The following is a 23,693-nucleotide window of genomic DNA, read 5'->3' on the forward strand; positions in this document are numbered from 1 at the left end:
TCGCCTGTTAACCATTTATTTGCCCATCATCTAATGTGGTAAGACGAGCAGTTAGCTTACTGTGTACACAATTAGTATCTTATTGTATGCATCTGATTAACTCTTAGGCTTTGAAAGCTCCAGTTATCTGGCCATGTTGTGAGTACTGGGATGGGGGGTGTTAAGCAAATCCCACTTAAGGGTTTCAGGTTTCGGTGACCCTAGTGTGTGTTGTTTGTAGTTTTTGGGAGGGCTTGTAAAAAAAAAAAAAATGTTAGAGGAGGTCTGTGAGTTAGGATTGTGTCTTTCTCTGCTGCCCCATGAGCTCTTTATTAACTCCTGTGTTTTGGAAGATGCTGGTTTGGAAGTGCTTTCTTTACAGGCCCCTGGAGACTTCCATCCCCTTTTCCTCCCCAGTGGACTGCCCCCCCCTTAGTTTCTGATATCTCCTACCAACCCCCCATAGACACAGGAAGAAAAAGAATACATTATGGGAAAACTAGATTTCTATGGTGAAGTGTAAAATGCATGGGGTACTTATGGGCAGCTGAATTGATCCTCTCAAGTTCTGCCCCATGGTTTACCCCCTCACCATGCATAAAACCTGGTACAATGAAACAGCTGATGTCACAAAAAAACAAACATAAACTTGGTTTGAAGCTATTTTAGAATAAAACTTGTCTGATGCAAATGGAGTGGTTTGGCTATTGGGGCAGCTACTCAATTTGCCCTGTAGGTGAGGCAACTCTTTTAGCAGGGTTATGTTAAAAGAGTTTTACAGCTACCACTTATTTGCAAATGAGTATGTTGACATGTCCTGCTTACAAGCCTGGGTAAACCTGTCTTCTGCTGTTGATTGTCATCCACTAATTAGAGAAAGGACTATAACAGGACCATGTATCGGCATTCTTGTCCATTTTGGAAACTGAAGTTTTCAGCCTTAATACTTTATTAAATATTTCCATCTAGAAGCCTAAGGTGACTTCCGTTAAGATGTGGAAAATTAAAGCCTTATCCACAGTATTTTTAACTATTTTCAATAGTTATGCTTTCTGTTTATATTAATACTCTACACTAATACTTTACACTAGTCAAATAAACTAATGTCACTATGTTACAATAGAATGATCTTGTTTATGTATATGAGTAGCAGAACGTGTAATTGACAATTAAGCAATAAGGTTGGTTCTGTTGGAATTCAAGTACAAGATGTGCTTGCTCCATATTAATAATATAATAAATTTTTGGATAATCTGATGCGTTTATGGTAAAGTTATACAGTTGTATAATATTATACTATGTTTTTTTTATCCATGGAAATCAAGTTAATTTGTATTTACCTGTTTTGAGCATTCTTGGAGGAGGTGATAGCAGTTAGTGCAGCCACAATTTCCTCATTTATATAAATCTATAATATTATAGGCTGAAGAATGCTTCCTTCTCAGTATTTCCCCATTAGAGAGGCTATTTTTTGATGTTGGATATATCCGAATGCTCCGGTTCCATGTTCTGTTGTTATTTACAGAGCTTGTTATACAGTATGTTTTTTTTTTTTTTACTGTTTAGTATTACCTGCACAATTTTACTATTGAACTCAATTTTATTTTCTAGTAAAAAAAAAAACAAAAAAACACTTTGGTTGCATCCCTAGAGCTGTGAAGCCTTCTTCCCTGAGTCATGCCATATTGAGGTTTGGAAACTCTTAGGCTCTGTATTTTTTTTGTGTGTGAAAGAAATGTTCATAAACATCTCCTTTCCAACAGAAGTAGATTTAGTAGTGCTGTTCCACTTATTCAAAACATTAATTGTGTTTTTTTTAGTATGTAACGCACACAAACCTCAAATGGTCTGTCATTTTATTTACAATTGTCATAAGCAACACAGACGTTTTAAAGAAGCTTTTTCAGTTTCTATGGCAACAGTCTATCAGTGCCTCCTTTTATGTTGCTGGACAATTAAGAGCTTCTAGACAACACTTACACAATTAAAGGGACAGTCTGCTGTATTTTTTAAGTACTTTAAAATGCATTCTTTAAGCCTGCAGGGAAACAGACTTCACTTTAAGGACCTTAAGGGAAACAGCTTTCCACAGTCTCCATGGGACAATTCGGAGGTGTCCGTCTTGGTTGAAGACCACCGCTGGCAAAAATGCACTGCCCTATAAATCAGTGAACATGGGGCTCATTAGCCACCCTGGAACTCTTGATCGAACCAGCAGGCAGGAGAACGGTTCACTTAAACGGTTCTCCTATATTCTTAGGAGCTAGGTGGAGACCTAGAAGATCTGACCTTCCCTTAGGCTTTGGCAAGGGAGGGAAGGAAAGGCCTGCATATACCTGTTTTAAAAAAAAAAGGATGGTAGGGAATCCAGTGTCCTCTGTGGTCTTAACACCTTAGATCATGTCCACTTTCTTTACATGATGAGGAGAAATATGAATGCCTCTGGAACCCTGTTTCCACTGTGGCCTCATGGCCCTGGAGCACATGCACCTTCCTCACATGACATGGGGAAGCACAAATACCTTGGGTTTCTGAGGGAAAGAAATGCATCACAGCTTTTTGTTGTAACTTGGGTAACCGCCTGTCTGTCCCACTCATAGTCCACTAGTCTAGTATGCCTATAAAAGCCTTTACTTTTATTGAAGCTCAGATGGTAGGATTTTGCTTATTCCCTAAGTTAGTTTAATTGCACATCAACAAATTACTGACTGTGGCAGATTTATTTATAATAGTGTCACATGGCAGCAATTTACAACAATTAGGAAGGAAAGTCAACACTATTCTTTTGAGAGGTTACATTAGCAGATTGTATCCATAGAAACTGAAACTGTTCATCATTTTCAGGCAATGTAAGGAAAAACCCTGCTAGTGAGACATGACATCAAAGACCGCTAACAACCGCATTGGGTGACGCACATGTAAACCCGATGTTAGTGAATAAAACCGATAAAGCAAATCTCTTACTCCTTTGACTTCAGTGCTACTTCTATTTTGTCACTAATGGTACTTGGTTGGTAAAAAGTGATACATTTCTTAGTTTTACTTGTACCTGTTTTATTTTGTAACTATGACTCAAGAATAGTACTTGGTGCAGGTGGGTGTCTGCTTCCTGTGCTTCTTTGATTTTAGGATACTGATGAAAAGAATAGCGACCTGCTTTATTAGTGTATTTCCTTACGTAGAAGAAACGTATGTGCGGAGAATATAAATCAGTCTGAACCAAGGTTACCACACTAAGTAGAATCATTTGGGAATGACTACCTTAAATCTAGACAGTACACTTTTGTACTTAGTGGTAACGTTGAAATTACAATGAACTCTGCTAGATAATGTTTAATTGGATAATGTTCCGTTTAGGCCTTTGCATAATTATCACTAAATTACCACTGCATGCAGTAAAAGTTCCCTGGAAACAAAATGGCTGTCATTAGTTGTTGATGGGACTTTAGTTTACTTGTTATTTTCTTCAACGTTACTCATTTGTTTTGCATTTAAATACACATTTATTGTCACACGTTCACTGTGCATGTTTGTTGTGTTGCTGTCTTACATACAGTATGCATCTCTTGTTTTGGTTTTACTCCATTACTTTTTAATTTGTCGTTATCAAGGACCACTTGGTTACTTGTATCTGCAACCTTTTAAGTTTTGTAGGGTGTAATTGCTCAAATATTAACTTTATTTTCTTAGTGGCGTAACATTAGTTAACCTCATAGCATTGAATCTTTCTGGCTATACAGTTACAAAGCTTTATCAGATTAGTTTTTTACCAGCAGACTGGAATTCGTGTCTCTGTTTTGGAATGTGGCGCTGTGAATCAGTTTACCTCATACCCATCCAGAATTGAGGATTAAAGATTACAATTCTGTCTAGCAGCCAGAGGCAAAATATAGTTAACGAAAGTGCCAGAATGCCCTCCAGCTCCCCACCTCAATTAATCATATTAATTATAATGCTATGTTTGTGGTATTACTTTTATTTGCTTATTTTCAACTAATTTCCAGAGAAAATCAAAATATGTTCTAGAATTTTTTTTTTTCTCTCAGAGGTGTTCATCCTTTAAAACCGGTGTTTTGCTGGAGGACCACCACTACAAATCACTTGCTTCACAATGCATTATGAAGAACCAGCTCCGATGAGCCTTTCCTGCTAAAAGTGCCTGGTTGTCCTGCAGGGCCAACTAAGCTATTGTTTCTGGGCAAACACTGGGATCAGACGGTTATGATGCGTTGTAAAGTGAGTGAAATTCAAACTTCTGCAGTAGTAAACAAAACTCAGGGACTTACGAGGCAAACTTTATTTGAAATATATTGTTGTTCAGGGCAACCACAAGTTTTTCTCTAGACCAGCCATGTTTGCTTCACTAAACTTAGTTTAGGCGTTCCGTTACAAAAAATGTTCCATGCTTACTGAAACTGGTGATCTTGTTGTCGGCCAGGGATGGCCAGCCAGCGGTAGCAGGTAGGTGCCCATGCACCTACCCTGTATCAGGAACACAAAGCAATACACTTTGATATAGAAGTGACCAGGGGCTTCTGTGCTAATAATTTTTATAAAAAAATATCCAAAATATCTAAAAGTTAAAGGAGAAGCAGCTACATAGCACTGTATCCTGCATCTTAATAATGTTTTAATCCTCGCTGGAAGCTCAAGAATCGAAGAGAATGTTTGTTTTATTAGTGAGAAGTTTTGGATGTAAACAGCGGAAGGGTGAAAGGAAGTGGGTTGTGGGGTATAAAAAAAAAAAAAAAAAAAAAAAAAGAGAGAACGGGGCAGTGGAAAATGTTTTTTTAGTGCAACACGTTTTAAATGGTTAGGTATATGCCATCTCTGAAAGATGTTAATATATCTACTTTTTGCATACAACATATCACCTCTCCTCCTAGTTTTCAGGCTGTTGTTCTCCGTGTGTATAGAAAATGTATATAAACCATCTATTTCACTTGTTGGGTTTGTACAATCCCCATTAAAGGTATTCTCCAGTGTCTTTTAAAATATTCTTTAAAATGTCATAAATAAATAAAAGCATTTTCAGCAGACTACCCCCTCCATGGTCTGTTGTTTTACGCCACCGATTGACTCAAAGCATTCGGTGGCAGGAAAGGGCTCTGATTGAAATCGATAGGAGAGCTTTCTGCATTTGCACACAGGGTTTTTATTGAAGACCACTGGGGCTGACTGGTGGTAAGTATATTACATGGCATGCCAAGTGGCAAGCGGTTGGGCAGCGAAAGGGACAAATGCATATCAAGGGATAAAAGTTTGAAGGGACTGCTCAGTTATCATTTGCATCTAAGTTCATATAATGACTGGAGTGTTCCTTTATGGCATCCCAAAGGCACAAAGCACATTGAGTGGCGTTATGATACACAGGTCAGGTACTGTGCCAATGGTACAGTATTTCAAAATCGTGCCTCCTTACTGGACTAGTTAATTTGTTGCTATGGTGAGGAAGATCATTAAACATTGTACCAGAATCACACCCCTAATACATCACCCTAATGTGTACAATATATATAGACGTGCAACTGTAGGAAAAAAAAAACAAAGGTATATGGGCACACTGCTGTTCAAAAATTTGAGATCCCTTAGTTTTTGAAAGAAAGGTAATTTCTGTCCATTAAAATAACATGAAATGGATCAGAACTACAGTGTTGATGTTGTAAATGACCATTGTAGTTGGAAACAGCTGATTTTTAATGGTATATCTTCTTCGGCGTACAGAGGCCTTTTATCAGCAACCACCATCACTCCTGTGTTCCAATGGCATGTTGTGTTCGCTAATCCATGCTTAAGTTTAAAAGGCTAATCAATCATTAGAAAACCCTTTTGTAATTATGTTGCAGAGCTACAAAAGTCCTTGTTTTCAATGGAAACAGCTAAGTGACCCCCCAACTTTTGAACATATATAGATATATATATATTTAAACAAGGGGAACTGTTGCCATTATAGTTTTTTAGGTTGACTATCAGTTAAAGCTACCTACAGCCACAGTGTGGGGGAAAAATACATTTGAATCTTGTTTTCGCTACCTTTTTTTGGTTTTAACCCATCTCCATATTACTCTTACCTCAGTTATTTAATGTACAAAAAAGGGAATGTGGTCATGTTTCCTGTATTTGTTTGTTTACCCTATAGTACGTTAAGACAGTTTATATATATATATATATATATATATATATATATATATATATATATATATATATATATATATATATATATATGAGAGAGAGAGTGCGAAAGAGAGAGTGCGAAAGAGACAGTGGATTAGAAACTCTACTGTTACCCTTGTATTCAGGCAGAAGTTGTTGTTGGCAAATTTGCTTTCACCATTGGTTACTTTGGCTTTCAGACATTAAATGATTGCAATTGTTAATGCTAGCGATCTACAAATAATATTGCAGGGTTGAATTATCTTATTATCCCACCAACTAAAAGACAGTAGTACTACAGTAACTGATGTTATTTTGAAACATGTTTTATAGGGATCTATTCACTAAACAGTGAGTGCGTTTGACTTGTCACCTGTTCGTTTGCGCCAGAATACACAATGTGACTAAAGTCCAGTTCACAAATTCTCTGCACATCTGCACTTAGACAAAAAAAGCACAATAACCAGTTTGCATACATTGCTGGAGAGTTGAGGGGATGCAAGCCGAAAAACGCAACCTATGTATTTATTAACCCGCCAAATGATTTGTCAGCTTCAGACGCGATTTGCAATGAAGATCGAATACACAAATATGCAAATAAACGAGTCACCAGCCCCGCTGTTTAAATCAGAAAAATTAGAACACTCAAACAGGGGCCCCCAGTGATGTCAGCTGATTACTGTCTTTTGCTACCCCATAAGCCGCAATGGGGTATATGGCAAAAATATTTGAAAAGATAGTATGTGTAACTGGTTAAAGTAATTAAAATAAATAAATAAATAGGCCTGACACAAACGTAATTGACCCCACAAAAGTCAATTTCAGCCCTGTAGGCGTTGAATCAAAATATGGCCTCTGGTTACAGGTAAAAAAAAACAACCAGACAAAAAAAAACTTCTGGGGTTGCCCTACCTCTCATCTCTGGAGTTGCCAAGAAATCTATTACTAAGAGACAAGGAAATTGGGAATGCGGCAAAATTGTTTATGTTCCTTGACATAAGTATTGCCAGTAACCCTTTATATCCCTGGCTTTGCTACTTATAGAAGAATGTGACAGATGGACAAAGCTACTCTACAGATAATACGAGATTATGGTTCCTGAAAGCATTGGACCTTAGTTCTTTTGTTAGAGGATGTCCCTAATCTGTATCTCCTCAAACTCGTTTTTACTAGTCAGCAACCTTTTTTGGGGGGGAAGGGTAGATATTCATGGTTTTTATTGTAACATTTTAGGACATGTTTTACTGGGAGCTTGGCAAAGTCTTTGGTAGATGCGGGTAACATCTAGTCTACTAATGAATATACTGTCAGTATGTATAAACAGATAACAATTTACCTGCTTCTGTGAATTAGTCGGTTATCAAATCACAGCAAAACGTGATACTGTGGTGCCTACAAAATAGCTGTTTCCAAAGCGTTTGGCTGGGATCTCATAACTGACAGCATTATAGGGTTAGTATTACAATTACAGGTGGGTAACCTGGGACTGAGATGTATGGGCAGAATGGGGAACATAGAAGAACGTGTATGGATCCTTGTATAAAGCTTGGAAAAAAATTCATAAAAGAATATCCATGATTTTTTTTGTAACGTCTGTGCAAAAAAAATTTGGATATGGTTTGTTCTAGATTTTCATTCCTGGAAAAAAAAGTCTAGGAATTGTAAAAAATTATTTCACAGCTTTCTCCCCTTAAGTTAGGGTGATCATACAGGGCAGCCCTGCTTATTTAAACTTTGACTATATAGTTCTATGTAAGCAAAGTTCCCATGTAAATCAATGGAAGCAGCTGATATATAACAGGAAAAGGGCCATTTAAAGAGGTCTACATCTGTAACTGGTCAATAAGCACAAAAGAACATTTCTCTTTAAAAAGTACCCTATCGTTAAATATTTTTTTCCCATCCCAGGGCCTAGTGAATGATGACACAAGTAATAATTATCATGGACTACTTTAAAATTGTTGCAATTACTAGTTATTGCTACAACTGTTCAGCATGCTGACTTGTCCATGTCTAAATTACGCAAATTATATTGTTTGTAGCCTGCTTATGAATTGCTGTGTGGGTTTCTAAGCCATTAACCCTTTCTGGACTGGTATGTGCTTGAACAATGTCATTCACATAGAAATTTGTTGGGAGCATGTTCTGAATAAAAAAAAAAAAAAAAAAAAAAAAAAAAAGCAGATAATTGTAGCCCCAGGCAAGACTATTCAGAGAATGGCCTCTTTAATTTGGTGAGAATTTGAGCTGGCATGTAACACTCCACTTTCAACTTCTCTGTGCATATAGTTTCAGCCACACTCTAATGTAATGGTATTTATTTTTTTTCCAGCTGTTATCATTTTTTAAATTTTTTTCCACGCCTAGTGGATTTTAATTTGTATGCGCCCTTTGAGAACAGTTTGTGCTAGGTTTATGCATAGGAGCAAAACATTTATGCATGGGTCAGTAACTAAGGAGCCATAGAGTACATTAAAACATAAATATGTAATACTACTTAGTATAACTACTCAAATGCCTATGTATATATGTATATGTGTTATAGATATATATATTATACATACAATGATCAGCCATAACATTTTACACATTTGTATTATTTGAGCCTGGGAATGGCTTAGCGCACCAACACTTTTTCTTTTCCCTGTTTTTATGTGAGGTTGTTGGCTCCTCATCAGTCTGGTTGCAGCTTGCTGTCCAGGGGTTAATTGGGAAGAGGTTTAATAGCCCCACCCCCAACACATTAATAAGGTTTTGATAGCAGTATAAACTGCCAACTTTATAATGGTGAGAAGCGGAGACAGTTTTTGTTTTTTTACCAGAATGTAAGATACTTCTGCAGACCGTCTTGTCCCATCCCGTTTTTTTGTGGTCTACCAGGTTAATGTAGCTGTGACACGGGTGGGTAATTATCAATGAATCTGTGTACACGCATGAAGTAAACCAGGTGTTTCTAGGGTTCCTCTTGTTTAGGGGTCCGTCAGAAATCGATGAGCCAAACACTGTTCTGTGGGATTCATAAGCTTCTCCCTTAAATAATCATTATTTGATGTAAACAATTAATGGATATGATTAGAAGAATGCAGACATCTAGGTTCTTCCTTTCAAATACTATATGTTTAATACTTCATTTTAAATTGTTTCTTTTATGAATCTTCTTTTAGTTGCAAGTGCCTCTGTGGAAGTTAAGGGCTTAATCCATTTTGGCAGCAGTTTCTAAGGTTATTGGCATAAGAATTAGACACGGACATCTGTCAGTAAAGAAGCTTTGGAAATATAATGAACTAGAAGAGGTTTAAATGCAGCAAATCTGGCTGTGATAAATTTGATCAGTGGTCTGTTTCAAAATGTACATTATACATAAGTACACAGATAAAACATTACAGTGACTAACTGCTAGTTTAATATTTGTATGATTTATAGGAAGAAAAATTCACGATATGCCATTCTAGAATGCTCTGGAAGTCTCATTGCACTTATTATCTTGTGACCAGACAAAAAAAATCTTGTCCTGGTAAATGCAACACTGGTGATATAACTTCTGAGGAGTTTCAGGTCCGTCTTGAACCAAGGTTTGTAGGCCTTCTATTATGAATGAACAATTATGGAGTCCCTGAGGCGGGAATTTTTTTTTTTTTTTTTTTTTTTACAACAAATGGGTCTTAAGCTGGGGATCTGTATCCAGAGAAGCCGCTTAACATGCCGGGGTAAGGGAGTTGGTACTCAGGATAGTCAGTGTCAAGCCAGGTCAAGGAAAAGTAGCAATAGAACACATTGAGACAGGATATGCTATCATGAATATAGGTACGACTGTCAGGGGGCTCTCAGGTTCTCTGATGGTTTTTATAGGGACAGGGAAGAGAAAATATGCTAATTTGGTGCCAAATTCAAAATGGAAAAAAGACAGATTAGGATCCGCTGAACGTTGTGGGACATTGCGTGGAGGTCTCTCATCGGTGGCAGGGGGGCGGGCCGCATGGAGACGGCAGAAAGTCTCCACTGTCTTTGCGGCTAGGTAACACAACAGTATGATACCTTTTTTATATAAATTTGTCTCTAGATTGTAAGCTTGCAATTTATTTATTTGTATGTCAATTCTAGTTTTATCATACTCTTTGCATGTATGTACTGTAAGAAGCTCTGCGTACAATATTGTATATTGTTGCTATATAAATAAAGGTTAATAATAATACAAACTTATAGAGAGAAACCTTCTCAGTTTTTCCTAATGCTTTTTTAAGCTACTTTTTAATTTAGTTTTTTGTTTAGTGTACATAACACACGAATAATCCAAAAACCATGTTTGTCTCATTGGAATGCATTGAGAGTTTTACAGAATTATTGATTTACATATCAGGTGTTTGCTTTGTTGTTAATTATTAGCCAAGCAACTAATATATGTTTTAAATTTTCTTTGAAGAAAGTTTCCTTGCATGTATGTTTTTCATTTATTAGTACTTAGGTTATCATGACTTAGAAGTGTTTAAAATAGACATGACTTGGGGACAATGGGCAACATAAATGTGAACATTCATTGGTAAAAATGCATCTCCTTTTTTTTCAAGGCAGTTGAATATCTCAAACTGGTTTTCATCACCAATAGCTCTTTTATATTTCTTTGTATTACTGTACTTTTCTGGAGATGGAGGTTTGCTGCTATGAATGCTTATGTTACAGGAAGTAAGCAGTCTCAAAACATATAATTTTCATGTGCGGCAAGATTCTCTACTAGTTTGAATGTGCTGTCATGAGCAGTACTATAATTATACCCCTACGATATTTCCTGGGATGAAAGAACAAGAGAATTTGCCTTGCAACTATCATCTTAGGCTTGGCTATATTTGGTTAACCCTTCAGGAGACATTGGCCAGCAACAGAGAGTTTAACCGTCGGAAAGATAAAATAACCACATCCCAGTAGATATACCCTGACGTTCTAGAAATTTCTCCAACAACATAGAAATATGTATATATAAATGGTTGACATTTCAGGCATAGCTTAGAGGGGTCTGTCTGAACCTTTGCTCTTGTTTATACTATGCCATTCAGCTACAATAAAAGGTATCCCTGGGGCATTGTGTACTCTGTGATAGACATGGTTTACCGGTATGTATGCTAAGTAAGCGAAAAAAGAAATGCAAAGGAAATAACTTGCTGCAGAAAGTGGTAATTATGGCCTAAAGCTAGCTGAACTCTTATATTCCAGACAGGTTCATAAAAAGTGCATGTGAAAGAAGGGGGTTTGCTAATGTTTTCCTTAGTTTCAAACTTATATTTCGTGACTAAAAGGTGGATCATCCTGAGATTTCAAATGAAAAGACTGACCCTGGACATCTCGGTCCAATAATACCTAGTACTATAAACAATGGGGTGAATTCCATTTTATTAATGTATAGAGCACCAACATTTCCTTAGAGCTATTACAATAAGGGGGGAGTGAAAATGAACAATACCATTAATAGATGTAAGACTTACTGGTACAGAAAGAGAAAAAGTCACAAAGTGGCATTGAGACCTTGAAGGTGGGGAGTTTTTCAGGTTGCGGGTTGTGGTATTAGTAGGATAGATTGTGTGCTTCATGAGCGTTTGAAGTTACAATAAGTAGGGGAGAGTCTGAATAAAGAAGGTGATACATGTCAAATTTTGTGAATTGTAAAGGTGATAGCATACCCAGTGTATCACAATACATGTAAATACAGCATACATAAAAGAACAACTGTTTACCGTAAAAAAGAGGATGTTTCTTAAATAATATATATGATTAAAATCATTGAGAGATTCCTTTTGTACCACTGGTATTTGCTAACTTGATGTAATGATACTGATGTTAAGGTTTGGCATCCAGCAGCCGGGTCAGCAAGGGGTTCTTTCAGAAGAACACAGGTGAGCCCCTGAGCTTAGAGCTGCTAAAAAGGCTGGCAAACTGGTAAGGATGAAGGCCAGTAACCTAGAAGTCAGGGTTCCAGTTCTGGTGAAGTCGTGAACCCGATGACCTTCAGAGTTATAACTTTTATAATGTATGCATTTAGATGTATAAATGTAAATATTAAGACTTGATGATGTCAGGCTGCCTTACAAGAGTAGCCCCTCTGTGATAAAACACCCTTCTGTGTATGTTTTTTTCTTATTGTTGTAATATTTTGTGGATTTTAGTGTGCCCTATCGCTTTAACTACTCATCATATCTAATTGTAACTAGAATACATATGATTTTATGATGGAAACCTTCCTCTTTCTTTTCATACACAAATTTGACAAAGTCAGCATTGTTTAGCCCTTAGAGGATTCTTAGGTCAGCCCGTTTTCACAGATTTATGAGTTTATTATCAAATTTGCTGATGATGACTCAATGTAAATAGCTTATGTATAAGGATTTTACAAAACCTCATGATTAACCTTATGTTAACCACAGATAGAATATCTTGCACACTCCAGTGCTGTACTGCTGCCAATATTTTTAAATTAACAAAACATTTAAAGTTTCTTCCATTCCCTATTTACATATGCAATTATATATCTGTTTACTAAACTGTGAGTTGGAGTGAGCTGAAACATTTCAACTCCTCACTGTAACTATTCAATATGAACCCCTTAGGGTTTAGGGACCGCCCATTGTCCTTAAGGGGTTAATATGTTATCTGACATATTTACCTGTGCATAATGCCTTTCTTGTAGTAGAAGTTGGCCTTTCATAATGTGTAGGAGGGTCAATGACTCCTTTGTAAACGCACAATTGATCCAATAAACCTTGAAATATATTTTACTACCTACAGAAGTTGAAGAATGCTGTTTTAATTAGAGGTTTATTAAAGCTTTAATATGATCTACACTATTGGTATAACTTAGGCCTCTGAGGTTACATATATCGATTATCAAAGTTTTCTTTAGGACTTTGTTCATAGTCAGGGGCGTAACTAGAAGCCTCAGGGCCCGGGTGCGAGAATCTGTTATGGGCCCCCCCCCCACCCCCCAAAAAACATGATTTTTACACAACAATTTTTTTTCCAACAAATTACATATTGAATCATATTTGTCAAATTTTTCAACTTTTTACAATAACAGAATACCACATTACAATCCCAGGAACCAAAAGTGTTAAAAGGCCAAAATAAGTAGCAGGGAATGGACAGAATATTAACTCCTCACCATCCATGTATGCTAGATAAAGATTACATCAGAGCTCGGCAGATGTATGAGATAGAATCTTTTGTGATGGGATTGGAAGTACATCGATACACTAAAAAAGTCATGTCACATCTGAAGCCACAATTTAGTGCCACTAATCATTTTTAATAAAATATGCAGATTGAATATTTTGTCCACTGAAGTGACTACAAATTCAGAAAGGGCGTTTTATCTCTGGGTAAAAAAAATTGCCTAACATTAGGGTGCAGTCTTTCCTCCTTCTGACCCTGACCATGGTACTCTCCCCCTTAATCATCCCCAGAGTCCCCTTGTCCCTCATTCACTAAACCATACCTCTTACTCCCTGTAGTTCGTGTATAGATCAAATAAACAACACATGTAAACAGTACGTTCATGTATAGATCAACTGAATAAGACATAAAAACCCTGTATTTACAGGTATACATAAATAAGGCTTAAAAACAAATATAGATCACCCTATCACGTGATATGTGTTCAAATTAAAAAGTGAAAATTAAAAATAATAAACAAGACTCCCCTAGCAATGCACTGCAGCAACCCGACAAAACACTCCTCAGGATGTTCAAGACCAGACGTAATCAAAGAAAAAGGGACGCATATACATAGGGCATAATCAAAGAAAAAGGAGCGCATGTACATAGGGTGTAATCAAAGAAAAAGGGGCGCATGTACATAGGGCATAATCAAAGAAAAAGGGGCGCATGTACATAGGGTGTAATCAAAGAAAAAGGGGCGCATGTACATAGGGCCCCTTTTGTGCATGCGCCTCTTTTTCTTTGAATACATAAATAATGTATGGAAGCATAGCATAGCGGATATAGATCAACAGAATAACACACAAACCCAGCATTGCAGGTATAGATTAATTAGAAATCACATAAAAACACGGCATTAAAAGGTATAGATAAAACCCACTAAATTACAGGCATAGATCACAGGTTGCGCACCCCAAAACCAGCCCTGGCCTCCACACTGTCCACATAGAACCAGACCAGCACCCAGATAACACACGTAGGGTTTGCCATCTTTGTCCCCAAACAGCCCATCCTGTGCCTGGCTGGATGGGGACAAAGGTGACACTGGGGAGCTGAACTTGTGTGTCTATATATAAGTGTTTATATATGTGTCTAGACAAATATATCTATATAAAAAGAAGTCTAGTAATCTCCATTTTTTAAAATAATTAAAAAAAAACTATGCAGTTTGTCCCCCTCCACAGACACACAGATAGATTTCTTTTTATATTTATAATTTAATTAATAATTGAATAATAATTTAATGACATATACACACATGCAATTTTTTATTTTTTTTAAATACATTATTTTACTGACCTACCTACTTCTACTTTGGGGCCCTGATAGATGCAGACTGCTGTATTATTTTTAAACAGAATGTCAGTGAGTGACAACATCTGGTGCTCCAGCTCCAGCAGTCTGTGTGAGGGGGCGGAGCTTTCACCCCTCATGCTGCTCTCATTACGGTGCTCCTGCAGTCTGAGCATGAGGGGGCGGAGCTTTCACCCCTCACACTGCTCTAATCACTAGGTGGCCGTTGCCAGCTCCGTGGCACGGCTTGCCTTATTAAAAAAAAAAAAAAAAAACGTAAAAAGGTTTCGGGCGGCCCCTTGGCTTGGGCCCCCCTGCCGCCGGGGCCCGGTCGCAGTCGCGACCCCTGCGACCCCGGTAGGTACGCCACTGTTCATAGTGTAGAGCAGTAGAGTTAGACGAAACCCAAGAGCAACATATAACAATAGACATATCTGCTTTTTCCTTCTATTTTATATGGAACGTTAACATCTGCTTCTTTGATATCTTTTTAATGACCGATATTCAATATCCTTTTAATGACGCTATGGACATATTATTGTACTATAAATTCAAATAACCACTATTATGTTTCTTTCTGTTGTGTGGCATCATTCTGGCTTATTTAGAGCAAGATGGTAAAGCACTTGATTTGCTATAATAAGGGTTTTCTTTTTTGTATGATTCATCCACCAGCTTGACTTATGTCTATCATGCCATTTAGCTATGACTTGCATTACACAAGGTTCTGTGGTTTGTTTTCAGGGGTTGGCAGGAGAGTTGCAGTTTCATCTCCTTGACTTATATTATGAATAGCCAGCCCCAGTGTGCTTCTGCACTAAGAACAGTTTGTATTGTTTTATATGAAGCAATTCTTAAAAGTCACCCCACCCCACGACCAGGTCTGCCATTCTTGTAGATAAGTTTTGCAGGGATGTACCTTTAAAAAAGCGAATTCAGAGATTCAATACCACAACTCCTGCAAACTCTCTTGCCAACTCCAACTTTAGTAAATAAACGCCTTTCAGTTTCTAAGTAGTGTTAATTAAAAAATTGTCGGGCATTTTTATAAAATAATACCATACTTTTAATTGTTATAGGAATGTTTACCGGCCACTGAAAATAATCGATTACATGTGACACCATCCTATGATTGTGAGCTATTTTGGGACTAATCCATTCCTCGTTTCAGAGTTCTGTGTCATTTTTAAAACAGGTTAAAAAGATATAAATATGCACAACAAGAGTAACAAAAGGGAGAGTAAGCCAGGTGCACGTTAGTATTAATTATGCAAAGGGAAGAGCTTTATGTACAGGAGACATTTCAGGTATGTAGAAAATCAGCTTTGGAAATCCTAAAAAGTATTTTAAGCTCGTTTTAAAACCACACATTGTTTTAAACCCAGAGTTTTTAACGTAATAAATGCAAGTATAAATCTAAACATGAATGCCCGAAATTAAGTTAACACACAGCTGAGATTGGTGGCAGCCTGTGGCAGTGTCAGCATTATCTAATCAATCTCCTGTCCCAAAGTTCTTCCTCTTCTCCCCATTCCACGCACACAAAGGCTTTATTGCAGACCTGGGCAAAGCACGGCCCGCGGGCCACATCCGGCCCGCTGAATAGCTCGGACCGGCCCGCAAAGAGTGTCCTGGTGACTCACCAATGAGTCCGGTGTCCCCCCCCGCCCCGGTCACTTACCTTAAACTCCTGTGTTGGAAGCGTTTGTCTCGGGTGCCGGCGCTTTACGCTGGGCGCCGGCATATGACGTCAGACGCCGGCGATCAGCAGTGAAGCGCCGGCACCCGAGACAAACGCCTCACGCTTCCAACACAGGAGTTTAAGGTAAGTGACCGGGGCGGGGGGGGAGATCCTGAGAAGGGGGGGTTAGGGAGTTAGAGGGGAGATACTGAGAAGGGGGGGTTAGGGAGTTAGAGGGGAGATACTGAGAAGGGGGGTTAGGGAGGGAGGTCTTACTGTGTGTGTGTGTCTTACTGTGTGTGTGTGTGTGTCTTACTGTGTGTGTGTGTGTATCTTACTGTGTCTGTGTGTGTCTCACTGTGTCTGTGTGTGTCTTACTGTGTCTGTGTGTGTCTTACTGTGTCTGTGTGTGTCTTACTGTGTCTGTGTGTGTCTCACTGTGTCTGTGTGTGTCTCACTGTGTCTGTGTGTGTCTCACTGTGTCTGTGTGTGTCTTACTGTGTCTGTGTGTGTCTCACTGTGTCTGTGTGTGTCTTACTGTGTCTGTGTGTGTCTTACTGTGTCTGTGTGTGTCTTACTGTGTCTGTGTGTGTCTCACTGTGTCTGTGTGTATCTTACTGTGTCTGTGTGTGTCTCACTGTGTCTGTGTGTGTCTCACTGTGTCTGTGTGTGTCTCACTGTGTCTGTGTGTGTCTTACTGTGTCTGTGTGTGTCTCACTGTGTCTGTGTGTGTCTCACTGTGTCTGTGTGTGTCTTACTGTGTCTGTGTGTGTCTTACTGTGTCTGTGTGTGTCTTACTGTGTCTGTGTGTGTCTTACTGCGTGTGTCTTACTGTGTTCATAGCTTATTCAGTTATTGTAATAAATATTTTAGCCCATTTTTTAGCTCAAAATATTTTTTCCTTTTTTTTCTCCTCTAAAATCTAGGTGCGTCTTATCAGCAGGTGCGTCTTATAGAGCGAAAAATACGGTATGCACTCCGAAGCCTTGTTCATTTTGTTCACTTCTGTGCTGTGCTAATAGTTATTCAGGCCTTACTTATTCAAGCACCTCTACCAATGACGTAGGCTTGAATAACTTTATTAAACAGCACATAAGTTAACAAAATGGACAAGGCTTCGGAGTTTGTAGTTTGTAGAGGTCTGGCCCTCTAAAACCATTCCAATTTCTCATGTGGCCCCATGGGAAAATTAATTGCCCACCCCTGCTTTATTGGTTCAATCAGCAACTTAACAAAAGGGAGAGATTACTTCATAGGGAGCAATAATTGTACAGATTCCAAGAACAGGAAGTTAAGATATCAGGTCCTATTGTATAAATACATATAGATTAAATTCTAATATCTGTATATTGTGAATGTTATCCTGTAAACACGATTACATTATGTTTTATTTATTGTAATGACCTGTAATAAGTACTACTAACCCAAAAGTCACAGAGCTGTATTACATGGTGTAGTGTCTGTTACAGTGATAAGTAAGGTCAAAGTTGAAAGGATAACATCACTAGCGCATCATGACTTGCAGCAACACTATTTAACAAATTATTTATATGTAAAACACACAGATTTCTTTCCCAACTATGCTTAGCTTTTTTAGGGGAAAAAAATAAAATAATTGTTTTATTTCTTTGATCGACACGCAAAAATTTGTAAGTTGCTTTAGACTTCCTGTGTCTGTCTTCTCGTGAGTAATAAGCCTGAGGGTAGACTGCATGCGAAGTTCAGGACCATAAGTAAACATAGCTCTTAGCCCGCAGACATAGATACTGTTCTGTCCTGTCACACACTTCTATTTTAACTTGTATTTGAACAAAGGAATAATGTCTTGTCTGACTTTTTCTTCTGCAGCATCTGTAGATAGACTGCATTGTGAGTTTCTGTGATTATGCCTTTTCCCGCAAAAAACCCAACCTGTTGTTTTCCATTGACGCATCGCTAAAAAAAGCGATTTCCGATATTTAATTGTAATTATTAAATCTAACACTTGGAAAGCCATGATCATGATCTCCAATCTAATTTGATACATAATAGTGGGTGGTAATTACGACACTCTTATTGTGGAGTAGCTTTTTTTTAACAAACGATACTTGGCCATTTTGGACTATTCCTTAGTATTGTGCAAGCTTAGGCTTACTGCTTGATCGCTGCTGCCCCGTGCGTCCTATTGTCTGATATATAATGAGGGGCACTTGTGGATCACATTTCAGCTGATAGGTAAGGTAAACATGCCCCAAAGGGTGTCAACTTGCTGAGATCACACTTCTGACTGAAGTAAAGTAACACGTGTCCAATTATTTTGGACACCACGTTTAGATTTATTTTTCTTTAGACTTAACATTCATAACTTATAGGTTTGGAAAAATGGACCACTGGCCTGGAGAGCCACTTGGTGGGATTCATTGTGGCTTGCTGGATGAGTTCAGGTTATTGACAACTGTGTCCATACTTGGAAGGTCATACCATTTCCTCCTTTTTGACATGTTTTGCTCCTGACATAGGTGGAAGAGTGTTTTCTTAGATATTTGGCTTTCCTTAGACTTCTTGTGAGAAAGTAACTTTATGTCCTTTTGCTGTATCTGGTTTTAATATGTTCCACGTTCTTTTCCATACCCTTTGGTTTTTTTTTTTATATAAATACTCCTTCCTGTTGAGCAGATTTCCAGTACTTTGTAATGTAACCCATGTTCACCAGAATACATACATGCCAAACTCATTTTTTTATGCTGTGCATAAACCTCTGGTTTAACTTTTTTAACCGGTTCACGCAGACTTTTTGTTTCATTTAATGTAAAAGGAAAATAAGCACATGACACTTGTAAAAGAAGAAAAACGTATACGGAGAAGAAAACTTTAAAATTATTAACAGACGTTGAGACTTTTGTTAACACACCTAGGTAACGTATGTGCCAGAGTAAGCAATTTTAGCATCTAATATATTTCTTCCAAGTTTCTAAAAAACCTCAATTTACATACCTCAAGAGCTATTACTGGTGAAATATTGTGTCCAATTGATTAAGTTGAGTAAGTTTCTCAATTTCACCAAAAGTCATTTATTATATAGTTTTGGATAGGTGAAACATTTGACTAACGTTTTGCCAAAGGCAATTCATCCACATTTCCTCATAATTGGAGAGGCCACTAGTTGAAGAATGTAGATTTTGTTAGGTTTCTGAAGGTCTTGAGTAGAACTTTCCAGCTATATTCCTGAATAGGAGCAACCAAATAACCACTCGGGACCATCCAATAATTTGGTCATTAAACCTGCACAACTGCTATTTAAATTACAATTTAATTTTCCTATTCTTAGGCGTTACATGATTCGTTCCTCACTAAATTATTGGTTCCTGATAGGTTCCAAAAGTATAACCTCTGGGTTTTTTATTTTATTTGTTTTTTTTTTAAGCAGAAACTACAGATGGTTTAATCAAATGAATCTGCATAGGTTGGAGGCTTGGGCTGGGATGTGGCAGATGAGGTTCAACACGGATACATGTAAGGTTATGCACATGGGGAAGAAAAATCCAGGCTGGGAATATGTATTAAATGGGAAAACACTGGGGACGACTGACATGGAAAAGGACTTAGGAGTCTTGGTTAACAGTAAATTTAGCTGTAGCGACCAGTGTCGGGCAGCTGCTGCTAAGGCAAATAAAATCATGGGGTGCATCAAAAGGGGCATGGATGCCCACGACAAGGAAATAATTCTACCATTGTACAAGTCACTAGTCAGACCACACATGGAATACTGTGTACAGTACTGGGCACCAGTGTACAAGAAAGATATAGTGGAGCTGGAGAGGGTTCAAAGACGGGCAACCAGAGTAATAAGGGGAATGGAAGGACTACAGTACCCAGAAAGATTATCAGAATTAGGGTTATTTAGTTTGGAAAAAAGACGGCTTAGGGGGGACTTAATAACTATGTATAAATATATAAGGGGGCAGTACAGAGATCACTCCCAGGACCTATTTATACCCAGGACTGTATCTATAACAAGGGGACATGCTCTACGGCTGGAGGAAAGAAGGTTTCTACACCAGCACAGACGGGGGTTCTTTACAGTAAGAGCGGTGAGACTATGGAACTCTCTGCCAGAGGAAGTGGGAATGGTAAACTCAATAAAAGAGTTTAAAAGGAGCCTGGACGTGTTTCTTGAAAGCAATAATATTACAAGTTATGGATATTAGATTAACAGGGACAGAACGTTGATCCAGGGATTTATTCTGATTGCCATATTTGGAGTCGGGAAGGAATTTTCCCCCTGGTATGGGGCAATTGGCATCTGCTTCATAAGGGTTTTTTGCCTTCCTCTGGATCAACACGGTAGGGACACAATATGTATATAGGTTGAACTTGATGGACTTTGGTCTTTTTTCAACCTTATGAACTATGTTACTATGTAAATGTATTTAGTTATGCTGAACAGTCTACAGCAGTGGAGGATGCATACTGGCATTCTGTGGCACCATGAGATGTTTAGGGCTAATGGGAAACCAGACCTCAATCTGCGTCGAACCATATAATTAAGTGTTGCTTGCAAAGCCCTTATTTTCTTTTAGTTTGTGTGGGAAGTACTTTTGTAGCATTTCTGTCTTGGGACACATGTAGTTATAGGAACATTGTATAAAAAAATTTAGCCTTCTACTCTATTGCTCTCTGCTACTCAGAATCTCTTCTTTGCAGGAAGAGTGAGTGTGTGTAGGCAACCAGATCATTGTCTTAAAGCAGATACCGTATTTGCTCGATTATAAGACGAGGTTTTTTTCAGAGCAAATGCTCTGAAAAATACCCCTCGTCTTATAATCGGGGTCGTCTTCTAATCAGACCTCAAATAGAGGTCTGATTAGGAGAATAAGATCCAGATCCCCCGCACCGCTGCAGGGGACCTGGATCCTCCTGTCGTCGCCCCCCCCCCCTCCCCACACACTTACCGGTGCTTCCGGAGGTGAAGTTGGCAGCGGGGGTTTGTATGCGTCCGTCGCAAATACCTTCCCCGACTGTCAGAGATCAGAGTTCCAGAGTTCCTGATCCCTGACAGCCGGGGAAGGTATTTGCGACGGACGCATACAAACCCCCGCTGCCAACTCCACCTCCTTCCGGCTGCCGCGGAATGAGACGTCAACCCGCTGCCCCGGCAATACAGCAGGAAATTGGAAGCACCGGTAAGTAAGTAAGTAAGTAAGTAAGTGTGTGTGTGTGTGTGTGTGTGTGTGTGTAGGGCATTTCTGGAATGCCTTACACCCCTATATGCCACTCTGGCACTTAGGGGGTTAAAAGGCATATTATGGGGCAGAGTGGCATATAGGGAGGTATAAGGCATTTCAGGAGGCAGAGTGGCGTTAAGGGGGCATTTAATAGTGCACTCTGCCTCCTGAAATGCCTTATACCTCCCTATATGCCACTCTGCCCCATAATATGCCTTTTAACCCCCTAAATGCCAGAGTGGCATATAGGGGTATAAGGCATTTCTGGAGGCAGAGTGCTCTATATAATGCCTTTTAACTCCCTTAATGCCACTCTGCCTCCTGGAATGCCTTATACCTCCCTATATGCCACTCTGCCCCATAATATGCATTTTAACCCCCTAAATGCCAGAATGGGATATAGGGGTATAAGGCATTTCTGGAGGCAGAGTGGCACATAGGGGGTCAAAAGGCATACCATGGGGCACAGTGGCATATAGAGGGTTAAAAGGCATATCATGGGCCACAGTGCCATATTGGTGTGGCAAGCCTGGGGGCAGATGTGCGTAACTGGGGGACAGGTTGGAAAATACAAGAAATAAAAACAAAAAAAATATATTTTTCTCAATCATAGCTTTTATTAAAAAAAATAGTTTACATGAATTAACATTTACTGGTAAAACTTTTTTCCTTTAGGGTCGTCTTATATTCAGGCTTTTTCTTTTTTTCCTAAGTTAATATTCAGATTTTGGGGGGTCGTCTTATAATCAGGGTCGTCTTATAATCGAGCAAATACGGTACTCGGATATAGCAGCCTGTAGCTTCCAAAGTATGTGTTTTCCTAATGTATTTGGAGCACAGGAATAATAACTTTCAAAATGTTAGTGGTACTTTAAGATGACTTATCTCATGGCAAACCACATAAGGTAGTTTCTGTAATATATTAGCTAGCGTTGTATTTAAATCTGTGCATACCGTACATAGGTCTGTTTATTGTTCTAATATGGATCTGGGTTTAGGTTTCTGGAATATAATAAAGATAGGTTAATCAAAAAAGGCTCAGTGACCTTCAAAACATAGGCTCGTGTTCCAAGTTGCAGTTATTTTTTTTCAGTGGCTTATGTTCAAACCTGCTATGCATTTTGTTCCTCTTACCAATAAGATTTTATTAAAATGCTTTATCCGAGGGCCACACATCCTCTGAATAAAACATTATGCTGAATGTGTAGATACTTGTGTGGTTGTTGTGTGTCTTTTTTGGAGTCTGGCCTTCCAATTACTTGTGGTTTGAGTAAACTGAGATTAAGCAATAATTAAGTCGTTTGCATTATTACCACTCGTGAGGGCAAGCAGTGAAATTATATCAGTGATTCTGTTAATTTAGTTAAAAAGATGTTGGTAAAAGTGAAGTGTGTGCCGTATGTATCTGAACTATCTTTCCACCTAGTATTATTTTTCCACCCCCCCCCATTAAATTATTACATCCATAGCTGCCCACATCCAATAATGTTTTGTGAGACTCTGAATGCTATGTGTCCCTTCCATGCACTTGCACCTAGTGTACCGATGGGAGCATCTCCAGAATTATTGCTAATTAAGGATACGGGAGGTTAATGGATGCAGAGTATTTTGCTCACTGTAGAAAGGGTAGGTTACTGAGCAGCATTTCTCTGTGGAGCACAGACTGCATCCCCTTGGAAACTGGGATCCGGAAAACAAACACAAATGCTCATTTAATGTAGGTAAATAATTACACTAATACTACGGTCACCCTCCAAAGGATGAGAACAGAGTCACTCATCCAAAATGAGGAAAACAACGAAATGTAGAATTAAATAAACCAGCCTGACTTCAAATTGTGACACAGAAAATAAGTGTCCACCATATGAGTATTACAATGTATGTCTTGTTGCCATAGGGAAGCCTAATGCAGAATGCAGAATGCAGAAACAACTGATGGAAAATAAATATTTCCATGCCTAATGCGCCTTCTTTTTGATGTTTTAGGCATTTTCCCCCCCACCTGACTCTGCATGGCCAAGATAGGCATCTTTAGACAAGGTGTCATTCTACACAAGAGGTGAAGAAACAGCTTTTTACCTGTTGAAGTTGGCTGAAAAAAATACAAGGTATGTTCTCGGGTGTTTAGTACATCAAACTATTGCTGTTTATGTACCTACGCACTTATAGGTGTAATGATGTGG

General features: G+C 38.5%; 1 protein-coding gene across 1 annotated transcript in view; it reads left to right on the top strand.

Moving 5' to 3' along the window:
* The first annotated feature begins 23,506 nt into the window (after positions 1–23,506).
* PTPN13 (protein tyrosine phosphatase non-receptor type 13) overlaps positions 23,507–23,693 on the top strand; it is a 77,309-nt gene continuing 77,122 nt past the window's right edge. Inside the window, exon 1 of the mRNA XM_053461723.1 lies at positions 23,507–23,618. The gene's annotated coding sequence lies outside the window, so the exon portion shown is untranslated. The remainder of the gene's footprint in view (positions 23,619–23,693) is intronic.

Source organism: Spea bombifrons, chromosome 1 (assembly GCF_027358695.1).
Source record: "Spea bombifrons isolate aSpeBom1 chromosome 1, aSpeBom1.2.pri, whole genome shotgun sequence".
Lineage (NCBI taxonomy): Eukaryota > Metazoa > Chordata > Amphibia > Anura > Pelobatidae > Spea > Spea bombifrons.